Here is a 12,590-nt window from a genome sequence, read left to right on the forward strand (position 1 = left end):
GTTCCTGAATGTGACCGCCAAATAAATCCAATCGCGCAGAGATGGTGTGGTCGGTGTTACATTTGCACAAGAAAAAATGACAGAAAGACCCGAAATAAATGCGAGGTGTGTGCAAAGTTTGTATGTGTGGAACATAGTAAGAAAAAAGTCATTTGTACACAGTGTGAAAAGTAATCCACAGGTTATATTTTAAACTCATGACTTTTGAATTTAAACTGACGTTTTTTTGCAGTAGTTTAAAATACATACGTTTTTCTTGTTAATAAAAATGTATCTTAATAAATTAGTTGTGTAAAAAAACATGTCTGCACTTTTTTTCCGAAGATAGAAACAAAAATAACATGGGGTACAAAATTACCCCAGTTAGTAGTTGAAGGGGGTCTCAGTCACTCAGTGTTACGAAGGTTAACTCGGCTCTAGACTACCTTAGCTACACTCTGCTAATGTGCGTGCCACCGAACTTATATGATTTATTTGTATTTCACGTGATAACGGCTATGAAGCCACACCTAGAAGAGGTTAACCACCTTCCTATCACATGGTCCTGGACAACATTCGGATGGCAACATCAAGTAGAAACTAAGATAATTAAAGTATTATTAAATTCGAAATTGAGACATTTGGATCTAAAGCCATGGACTGAAAAAATTCGATTAGTTTTTGATGATAACTATCCTAAAATGACTGGTTTAGTCTCGCTAAATTTGACGATGGATAGGGATATTTGGCATGTTCCAGACTACGAAGACAAAATTTTAGCCGGCATTAAGAATATGAAAAATTTACGTCATGTTAGTATACAATACTACTGCACCGACAATATTGTTAAGGCTATTTCGATAAATTGTTTGCAAATCCAGTCTATTGTTCTTACTAGTTCTTCTTCGGTTAGTAACCGAAGTGTTAAATATCTACTTAAATGCAAACAATTACAAAAATTGCATCTGACTAACACTGAAATATCGGAAAAAGGACATGCCCGTTTGATTTCACATCTACCAAACCTACAAAATATCGGTGGATGTGGCAACATAAAGCGCATTGTTAGGTTCTTAAATAAGCGTCCGTATAATCAAATTAAAAAGATACAGGCATATAAAATGAAGCCCAAAACATTAGGTTTGCTAGTGAAATATTTTCCGCAACTCGAGTGTTTAGGTATGTGTATTATGAAAAATAACACGAAATTGGATTTTAATAAAATAATCCACTTACGTTGTTTAAAGGAACTGAAAATTTTTTGCTTATCAACGTTGCCACCAAGTTTTAACCAAGCACTAAAAATAATGGGTCCCGGACTGGAGCACTTTCATCTGGAGTACTGTCAGTCGATTTCAATAGACTTTATAGTAGAAATTGGAAACTTTTGCATGAATTTGAGCAGTTTGGTGCTTTATAATATTAATAACGTTGATGGCCGTATACCTGTCATTGAGTCAGAACCACATGCTTTTACTAAACTAAAAAGGCTAGTCTACAAGATATACTACAACTGGGAAAATGCATGCAAACTCATTCTAACCAAAGCCATTAATATTAATTACGTTAGCTTGGTATTGAATAACGTTTTAAATTGTTCATTTTTACAAAATATTTTGAGAATTAATCCCATGATATTTTTAATAGAGCTAATACTATGTTCTAGGTATGATATGGAAATGGAAGTCGCGCAAATGGTTTTAGACGGCTGTCCCCAGTTGAAAGTGTTGTCCAATTATGCCAGGATATCGTATTCGGATATTTGCTTTGACTTAAGTAAAATCGTTAGGAAAAACAATTTAGACTTAGTTGTCGCTGGATTTTTTGACCAAGCACCTTCTTGTTGTAACACTCTCTCTGACTAACCTCTTTGTCTCTATTATTTTCACCAACATTTTTGGTCTTTTAAACTCGCTATATCAGCAAAATACCTTAATTTAATTAAGGGGAGATCCGGTCCGCAGATTGATTTTCAATAATTACAGATTACAATCAAAAAAATGTTTTTTCCACTACTAGCATATCATTAATAACTTGAGAAATTAGTTTTCTCTACCTTAATGGTCATTGTTGACCTAGGTCAAAAATAGAGTATAATCTCTAGTTCTAGTCTGGCACAAACACAACAAAAAAGGAAATATCGTTGACCTAGGTAAATAATAATAATAAATGTCTATTAAGACATAGGTACGACATAATATGGAATATACTTGACTTGACAGACACAGATAAATTAGGTTGTCTCTTCATGTTGTTGTTTTGTTGTTATCCTAAGTTTTGAAATGTTCAATAAAAAGACCATCAATGTATGTTATCCACGGTTTAGACAGCTTTTATTGACCTTATGTCTTATGTCTTGACATATGGGCAATAAATGCTTTCGTCTATAACTTGGTTAATAATATCCTATTATTATTGTCGAGGTAAATAAAAAAAATACTGAAATATGAAAAACTTGTTGTACAGGGTGTCTAAGATAAATTTGCATTGTATGGATTTCTCCGAAACTTGTGAAAAAAAAGTGAGTAATTAAGAGATTGAAGTGAAAGTGATTTTTTTTGTCCTTTTTGAAAAGTTAATATAACTATTAATTTAACTATTGACAAATCGATGACAGGACAAATTATCACTCTAAGGTTATGATAGAGAATTAAACTAGCTAGATTTTTTCCCTTTAACTATTTGCTGAGTTCTGTCATGAAAAACTAAATTCAGAAGATTGAATTTGTTTTTCAGGGGCTCACAGATGTCTTATCTTAGTCTTCGAAATACTCACTTTTGACGCCTTTGGCGGCAAAATTTTGTAGAAAATTAAATTCCCTCCTCTTTTTGTCCCTTAACATTTACCTGAATTCTGCCATGTGTCCTAGTTACAGAATATTGAATTTTCATAGATACATCAAATATAACAAATGTTCAAATTTGTCTCACAACTTCAATACTTTTACATTAAAAAAAGTAAACGATCTAACCAAATCTAGTAAATACCCGTACAGTGCCTTCTATTTGAAAAAATCTATGTCACATGACGTTACACTTTTTTGGTTCACCAATATAATATTTCGCTGTCTCAGATTAAAAAAAACGTGCTATATAAAGTGAATGTAATGATTAATATGCTGTTTAAAAAATCAAATTAATTTTTCATATCAAGAAAATCAACTAAATACAAAGTCTCCAAAATATTTTCAACTTTAGCAGTGTTGTAATTTTCGAATACCGCTGATGATTATACAAGTAAGTATTTTTTATGTATAGCATAGCCTAAAACGATATTCAACTGTTTTTGAGATATTGAAAGATCAAAAATTGGCATTTTTTACATTTTGGACTGTTATAGTCTCTAAACAGAGTGGGACAGAGCAAAATAACTTATGTAAGTACCTATTTTACCTTTTTGATTTCTACTCCGGTAAAATATTTCTTTTTGGCAGGTGTCAAAAACTTAAACAGTAGAAACAATAACAGTAGAAACTATAACAGTAGAAAAATGACACATATGCCAAACTTTGCTAGAATATAATACTCCAAAATATAAAAATGTCATAATAAATCGAATAAAGTGAAATATAAGTGTAGCTTATGATACATGAAATCGTTGGGAGTATTTAAAAATATATAACCGGGTGTTCTATTTACAATGTACAGATAGATTGGTAGTACCTACTTGTGGTAAAACTGGAAGTGTCATAACATTGAAAATGTTTTAGTTGCAGAGGACATGCTGTTTTTACTATGTCGTCAAACTTTCAAGACTTTCCTATTTATGTTTTATTTTTATTTATTTTGTTTACTCCATTTTCTTAAAATGAGTTTATGAGTTTATTTGCCTTTCTTCACTGCACTAGAAAAAAATTAATACAAAACAGCCTTTCTAAATAAAAAAATTCAGGCACAACAGCTTGTCACATTACAAAAATCAACCCTTTATATAAGGGTGTTATAAATTAGGGACAGTTTACCAAAGGTGTACTCGTTTTTATACGATATAGATATCGGTTGATGGATAATAAAACATTTCTAGCAAACACGTACCATGCTATAAAGAAGTTTGTAAGTCAAATATTGGAAAACTGCCAATGAGATATCACCTGTAGGTATATAACATGAAAAGGAATGTTCGGAATTAATTATCCCACCTACTAAATGCAGTGGAATAAAATGCAAGAAATGTCCAGACAATTAAAAAAACTTATTCTAAAAAAAAAACAGCTTTTTTGGTCTGTTAAATACAGTTAGGATTAGGATACACCGAGGTGTTGAAAATGACCAAAAATTGTGCTGTCTTAGTTGTTTCGTGAGCAGTTTATGTTGTTATTATTAAATTAGATAATTGAATTAGAATTAAAATAATGGAAGACTGAAAAATTGTTGAATTCTAAGGGATTTTTTTAAAGACCATCTTATTACAGGAAATTTTATTATCTTTGCTCCTCAAGCCATTATTATTTATGAAATTACGGCAAATATACTTTTTGTTATAAAAAAACCTTAGTAGATTTCCTTCCATCGGATCGACATGTCTTCTTGATTACCAGTTTTTGTCTACCTACATAAAACAGCATAGTTTATTTCGACACTAGAGTAATAGTCTTGTTTTTCCTTCATAAAATATTTAATTAACAGAAAATATGTAAATATAATAGTTTTATTAAGTTTGTACATACTTACATGTTTGTATATAATATGTATATTAGGTTTTGTTATTGTTGTTTTGTGATCTCTGTAGTTTTAAGCGGTCAATTGCAATGTCAGTAATTTTAAATATTATTAACTGCTATAATTTTTAAATAGATGTAGTAAAGATGTGTTCCGTAACTTGTAAATGTACTACTACAAGAAATCCTAAGATTCTGCCTCAAAAAAATCTACCTCATCGTTAAAATTAATTGTGAAAAATTCATTTACAACTTTTGTCATAATTAAATTTAAACCGGGTTTGAAAATAAACTGGTTTTGGCAATTATATTCTGTTTTTTTTTGTTACTATTTTTTATTTTAAAAATGACTTTTTTCTGTGACTGTCTAATAATATGCTTATTACTGACTAGTTTTTAATAGATAATAACACCCATCCCTAATAGATAATCGGTGAGTCATCATTGCTTGGTTCAGTTCATCGTCGGATACCAGCGATATACAGTGTGTCGCAAATTGGTTCTACATGTATTCGGATCTCAGTAACTGTAAGAGCGACAGAGTCGGCTAAACGGGGAGAAGAAGTTTTTTTTACACTTTAAAAAACGTTTTAGAAACTAAATAATACCATCATCAAGTAAATCATTGAAAAGGATTTTTCAAGCGCCTTCCAAAAATGCTTTGCAAAAATTCAAGATGACGGCCATAAGAATTTACAAAGGTATCATCCATATCTCGGAAACCAATGACGATAGATTTCATCGTTTTCTACGTAAAAAAGTGCCTTATAATGTCTTAGTAACTCTCTTTGGCTTTATTAAAGAGCTGTAAGCAATTGTTTAAAATGCAGCCTTTTATATTTTCCCAATTTTCCGGATAACAGAGAAAGATAATTTAATTTGTAAACCGGAAATAAGTTTCACATAAAATTCTCTAAAACTTTCCCCATTTAACCGACTCTGTAACTCTTACAGTTACCGAGATCCCAATAAATGTAATCCCAATCAAAAAGAAATGTCGAAACAGTTAATAGAACATAAATGTTTTAAATGTAACGTTTCTTACTTGAGGTTCATAGTGATTTTCCTTTCTATTACATTATTACGTCATTTCAATTTACTTTGATTTTTGCAATAACTGTCATATTATTCGGTACCAAACCGAACAGGCGATTGTCATGTTGAGAGCAGATGATATTTTAATTTGTGTGTGACGGTGCAGTTTGTTTTATTTAATTTTGTCAATTCTTCACGCATGTAATGGTTATTACTCACTCGATGATTTACAACACTCGCTTACTCGGCTCATGTCGCAAACTTTATCTTCGTGAGTAATAGCTATCATTACATGCTAATTTAATGCTAATAAAATAAATATTTTTTTAAATTGCTATAAATCCCACAAACCTCGCGTATGAGAGTTTTGAAAACAGTAAGATACTCAGTCATTCTGGAGTCCCAATTTCATATTTGTATACAGGGTAATTCAAATTCGACCCTCACCATTGGGATCTCGGAAACTATAAGAGATACGAGAAAGTTTAAATTGGGGCAAAGTTGCGCAATGTAAAGCTCCACCAAATGCAGTTTTAAAAATTTCGATTTTCCGAGTACTTCCGAAGATATCCGAAAAAAACTGAAAATTTGATTTTTTGTTTTTATTTATTTCTAATCTTATTTGAAGAGATATTCCACTACTAAAAGCACCTTTTCATTGCCACTTTTTCTCAGCTATTCGATGATGGATTCAAATTTGCCACACGACGTTTCGTTTTTTGGCAGCCATCATCAACTTTCTTTTTTCTTATGGGCGCCATATTGGATTTTTAACCCACCAAATAGTACGTTTTATTCTGATTTTAGTGGTGTATAATAACTTATGATTTGCTTCATAAATAACAAAATAATTCAATAAAAACTATTTTTACGTTAGTTATTGGCTTTGAGTTAATGGGCCGTTTTATAAAATGTCATTATTTGACAGTACTTGTCAAACACGATAATTCGGACGATCATTAGAGCTTTTAGAGATTTTTACCTTAGTTAGCTTTGAGTTAATGAGACGTTTTATGAAGATTACTTGGTAGTACTTGTCACACGCAATTGGCCTGAACATACTTAGTCACAAAGGTGTACACGTGACTTAAACCGGTTTATTCACTCGAAGAGCTTAGGCCTCTCGCTACGCTTGTGGACCTAGTTGTTCTTTTCATGAATAAAAAATGGTTTAAGTCACTTGCTGTATAAATAACTATTAAATCACTCTCAATGACATTCGCCTATTTACAGATGTAAACAAACAAACATCAATGTTACATCTACGGGGCGCGGTGCAAATTTAATAGAACTGTAATTTTAGTTTTTTTTTAATATAGAAGGTCGAAATTTAATAAAATACTGTATAAGACACGTGACTTAAACCGGTTTATTCACTCGAATAAATATGAATGAATAAAAAATGGTTTGTCACTTACTGTATAAATAACTATAAACTTGCACTTAACATTATAAAAAATTGAAATTTGGCAAAAAATGAAGTTCCTAAAATGATGATCTTTCTCTTGGATACATAAATAAGCCTTTTAAGTTAGAAATAATGCTAACAAATCTCTTTTTCTGATTAACCTAAATAGTTCAGCAATGCTTGTATAATAATAACATTTTCTGCGGGGATTTCTTTTCTAGATACATTTTTAACTATGATTGACAAGTTTGACAAGTACTGTCAAATAATGACATTTTTTAAAACGGCCCATTAACTCAAAGCCAATAACTAAAGTAAAAACAGTTTTTATTGAATTATGTTGTTATTTATGAAGCAAATCATAAGTTATTATACATCACTAAAATCAGAATAAAACGTACTATTTGGTGGGCTAAAAATCCAATATGGCGCCCATAAGAAAAAAGAAAGTTGATGATGACTGACAGAAAACGAAACGTCGTGTGGCAAATTTGAATCCATCATCGAATAGCTAGGAAAAAGTGGCAATGAAAAGATGCTTTTAGTTTTGGGATATCTCTTCAAATAAGTTTAGAAATAAATAAAAACAAAAAATCAAATTTTCAGTTTTTTTCGGATATCTTCGGAAGTACTCGGAAAATTCAAATTTTTAAAACAGAATTTGGTTGAGTTAACTTGCGCAACTTTGCCCCAATTTAAACTTTCTCGTATCTCTTATGGTTTCTGAGATCCCAATGGTGAGGGTCGAATTTGAATTACCCTGTATAAGTTGAAAAGGCAACTAATGTTTGGTTTTATGATGTTTAAAGATTTAAAATTCGTTTTACTTTAACCGTTGATTCTAGAAAAGTTGATTCAAGTATAAGAATCTTGTTACAGTTATAAACGAAACATACCAAACATGATGTCAGAAAAACTTTCAAAATGTTTTCTTTTGAGATACAGGGAGAATTTGATAAATATCACTTTTGAGGTGATATTTTAATGGATCTCGGTACCCTCGGTACTGTAAAAATGTTAATCTTATTGAATCTCAATCTAACTTCAGCCTGGTGTTCTATTGCCAAGCATAAGTTTCAGTTTAAAGTATTTATTTAGAGTCGGAACCTGGCGGTTTTCCCGTTACCAAGTTCTCGCCGGTGGTGAGTATGCATCCCTTCGAACTTCGGACCCTTTGTCAATCAGGTGTCTATAGTCATTTTGTTTACGTGCTCCGAGCAGAAGGTTGTCCCATAACCAAAAACCGAAACCAGTGAAACAACGTGAAATCACAAGCCTTTGAAAGCAACTGAGTAAGTATCAACTTTTTCCAATAAGTGTTAGTTATTATTTAGTACATGTCAAGAGAATACAAACTCCTTCAAATGCTTCACATACCTACTAGAAGGATTCTAGAAAGCCAATACTTTTCACTTCAGATGGTCACAAACGTTATTTTACAACAGTTTTTACCGAACGATTGAATAGATTTTCAAAATTGTTACAAGTAACAGGGTGAAATTGCGTCAACAAAATGAGGAGTTTGACCTCATGCTGTTACCATGTTTCTCTTAGCAAAATTTGCTCTAATATGGTATAATTATCTATAAATTTATGTTTCACCTAACTGTTATTAATTACCCCCCATTTCAGTACTAACCTAACCTATCTTAAACCATTTTTTTATCCTGTATGGTTCTAGCCTAATCAACATGTTTTGGTTTTATATTTAAAGCATCGCAAAGTTTTTGCTTCTTTTGCCTATCTATGGTGGTAATTTATTATACAGTGCTCGCGTAATTGATGAGATCCCCCTTTTATTTTGGCCCCCACCCCTCAAAATTTTGTTTGTATCTAAACCGAATGCATCCTAATTGTATCACATACAGCAAAGTTACCACTCTAGAAAATCAAACATTAAAATGTGGATATTTATGCTCTAAGCAGCAAATATTGACAGTGACTTTGTGAAATATTTTAAAGATTTAAAATATCTAGGTCAGTATTTTACGAGATAGACAATGTAATATGGTTTGTAATAAAATATCATTAAATTTAGAAGAAATCCATTTATACTCTTCTTAGACCTAACTTCAACCGTTTCTGACTTATTACCATTTCTTCCTTGAAATGCACCTAAAATTGTAATCCATACTCATCTGAATACGAACACCTGCTTGTGCTAAGTATGAACAAGTGTTAAACTTGTCAAATATCTGTCAGAACATGTTGTAGTTTTAAAAAACAAAGCTAGTCATTAAGCCCAACAGGGTTTAGTATTCAGATTATTATATGATTACGATTTTATGCGCTCCTTAAGGAACAACTGTTAATAAGGGACGATGGAAGTTAGTTGTAGGAAAACTGTATATCGATTTAATTTTTTGTAAAATTTAATGTTTTAATAAAACACTAATGGATCAATTAAAAAAAACAAACTTTAGACAGTTTTTCTATCTCTCTGACTTAAAGGACCATCCTGTAGGATTTTTTAATTGTCAGTCTCTGGGCTTTTCAACCATGTGGTATTTAGACAATACCACTGTCTAACTGAGGACAAAAGGTCACATCAGCAAACCTTTCAGAACTTGAGAATTTAATTATTATTTAGACTAGCGTTTTGCTGACAAATCCACTATTTGTATGAAATCTGGTCTAGAAGCATGCAAAGTTCAAAATAATATTTTAGAAAGAGAGTTTGGATCCATTCTACACTCCAAATTTCAACGAAAAATATTGAGCCCTTCTCTAGATAGTTCCAATATACGATCAGCGTGAATTACTCTGTATACAGCGAATGTATTGCATATAATTTTTAAAAAAATCAAGTTGTGTTTATTTGTCCAAAATTTCTTGGACCCGTCAATTTTTGTTTTTGGTTGCGGATTTTTGAAACCAATTTTTATTTATACAGGGTGATCCAAAAAAATGTATACCATCAAAGCCACTATTTTTAATTAGAAATTCCACTTTTTTGTAAGTTTATCCTGTTCCGTACAAAATTCTAATAATTTTTTATGTAAACTTTTTCAAAAATTTTTCAATAATTTCCTGTTTCTTCCTGGTATATTCTCGTACCACTTCGTACTCCCTGTATTTTTTCAGAATATCCTAATGTCTCCCGTATTTCGTCCGTAAATTCCAACATTTTCTAACCAAAAATCAGACCAGATCCTCATCCTCCTGATCAACCCCTTCTTCTTGTTCAGCCTTCTTCTATCCGTTTTTTGGACATAGGCTTCTCCGTGTCTCTTCCACATCTGATTGTTTTGTGCTATCTGAAATCCGGTTCGATCTACTTCTTCATTGATATCACCTATCCAGCGCCTTTATGGCCTACCTCTACTTCTACGTAAGTACAACCCAGAGGGTCTATTTTTCACTGTAGCAACAGGCCCTCCCCAGCTTCACTTTAACTCGGTCACATGTGATATTACTTCTTTAACTCCGGTCTTCCTTAGGATTTCTTGATTTTTTACTCTACCTCTAAGGAAAATCCCCAGCATAGCACGTTCCATAGCTCTCTGAGCCATCCTCAAACGATCAGCACTCACTTGTCACCAGCAGAATGCATTTATCATAGACCTCTCGTTTCAGTTTCATTGAGATGTCAGTGTTCTTCAGTAGGTACATGTTTAAATTTACCGAAAGCAACCCACGCGAGTCTCACTTGTCCAGTTATTTCCGCTGTTTGATGTTACTTTTCTAGTTTGATTGTATGACCTAGGTCTTCTGCTTTTAACCCTTAAAAAACTCCCTGTATACATTTTATAGACCTCAAAACCAATTCAGGGTTATAAATTACAGGATGTGGTTTGTTTCAGACCAAGTCAGTTGAAAACTCAAGAGAATGAACTGAATCTTAACTTGAGATAATAGATTACATTTCGTTTAAACTTATACATTTTTAAACTGAAATAATAGTGTTAAAAAGGTCAATTGTTAATTTTAAAATTATGACTACTTCAGTATATACGAAGTTAGCATCAATTTAATCATTGAGCAGTAGTTAAGTTAAAAAAAAACAAAACGGTCGAAGATAGGTAAAAAGCATGTAATATCCAATTAACGTTAAAATCCACACAGAATCGAAGACTAGTGTGCAGTTCAAAATCTTTATTTTAATGGTCACTCTGTATACTAATACAGTATTTGACGTGTAAGTTTAATGTTTTTATAGTGTAGATTGATTTAAAGAGACGAGCTAAAAGTTATCAACCTGACAAATTGACTAATAAAGGGAGCAGAAGCCATATTCCCCTAGTTAGATAGGGGATTCAGGAAGGAAGGAAGGGAGGAAAAGTTATCAATGTGGATTTTAGTTGAAATGAATGGTGCATATTCAAAGTTTTACCAATTTTAAATGATGTTAAGTGCGTAAAAAACACACATTGTTTGAATTAGATCACAAATTTTAACCTGCAAATGCTTTGAAATAATTGCACGTTCCGAAATGACCAATTTTGAATAATATTCATCAAGAAGTATGATCATACGTTCACTTATCGTTCATTCACACTCTTTGATCTTTTGTCTCTCTCTAGTTTTAGAGTTAAAAAAAACTACATATAATCATAATTAACAGCTTGGTAAGTAACAACATTTTTAACATTTTACTAAAATTACTGGTATCATATTTGCAAGGCAGAAATCGCCCTGCAAGTTTTAAAATCTTCTCCAATTTGGTCCAATAATTATTTTTGAAACACTTACACTCCTACATAATAATTCTGTTTTATCATACATTAATTTCATCTCTTATTGTGTTTTTCATAAATGTAGTTATTTTGGTTTTCCTAAATAGGAAAGGTCAGATTTTTCGGTTTTTTTAAATTCCTTTTTTTTTTTTAGGCTGGGACACCAAAGCTAATTCTCGATCCTACACATCATTTTAGCAATCAATGATGACTTCTTGACCCTGTTTCTTTTCGTATTTGAAAAAAATACAACATTTACGATTAGCAATAGTACTCTTCCTATTTACCTGCCAATCCTTTATGTAAAAATCGTGTAAAAATGTGTAAATATGTAAAAATCTTTTCACGTGTTGTAGGTATACCTACGTGAGAAAGCAAGATGGTAAAAACAGACGTCATTTAAGAAAGGTAAAAATTCCAACTATAGCTAGACTAGACAAAATATGAATCATAGACTGTTCTTTCATTTCAGCTCTTTATTTTCATGGTTTTCTTTCTTGCAAAGCAATCTTATTTACAACTTAACTGACTCCATAAAGAAAAGGTAGTTTTGCATGGTTCTTTTTTCTGCTTTGTTTGGTGATGCTGTTATTCTACCTGAGTTACTTGTCCTAGAAGCTTTTCGCAACATTCTACAAAACACAGTCTCAGTACAACCACTCAACTGGCAAGTGCCTCTAGCATTGATTTATAGTTGTTCCAGCATTTTACAACTCTTTGAAACTTCTAACTCTGTGTTCTGAACCTGCTCTTGCAAAGAAGGTAAGTCTAGTTGCAAAGCATTATCATAATTATTAAAAGTTTGGTATAACTTATTGGCCAAATTTTCAAATT

General features: G+C 31.8%; 1 long non-coding RNA gene across 1 annotated transcript; it reads left to right on the forward strand.

Moving 5' to 3' along the window:
* The first annotated feature begins 553 nt into the window (after nucleotides 1-553).
* On the forward strand, nucleotides 554-4,945 carry LOC145728156 (uncharacterized). The gene is made up of 2 exons (XR_014178015.1): nucleotides 554-791; nucleotides 1,646-4,945. It is a non-coding gene; the product is annotated as an uncharacterized LOC145728156 (long non-coding RNA).
* The last annotated feature ends 7,645 nt before the right edge of the window (nucleotides 4,946-12,590 follow it).

Source organism: Ips typographus, linkage group LG1, assembly GCF_016097725.1.
Source record: "Ips typographus isolate SLU linkage group LG1, UJ_Ityp_2.0, whole genome shotgun sequence".
In the NCBI taxonomy this organism is placed as follows: Eukaryota; Metazoa; Arthropoda; class Insecta; order Coleoptera; family Curculionidae; genus Ips; species Ips typographus.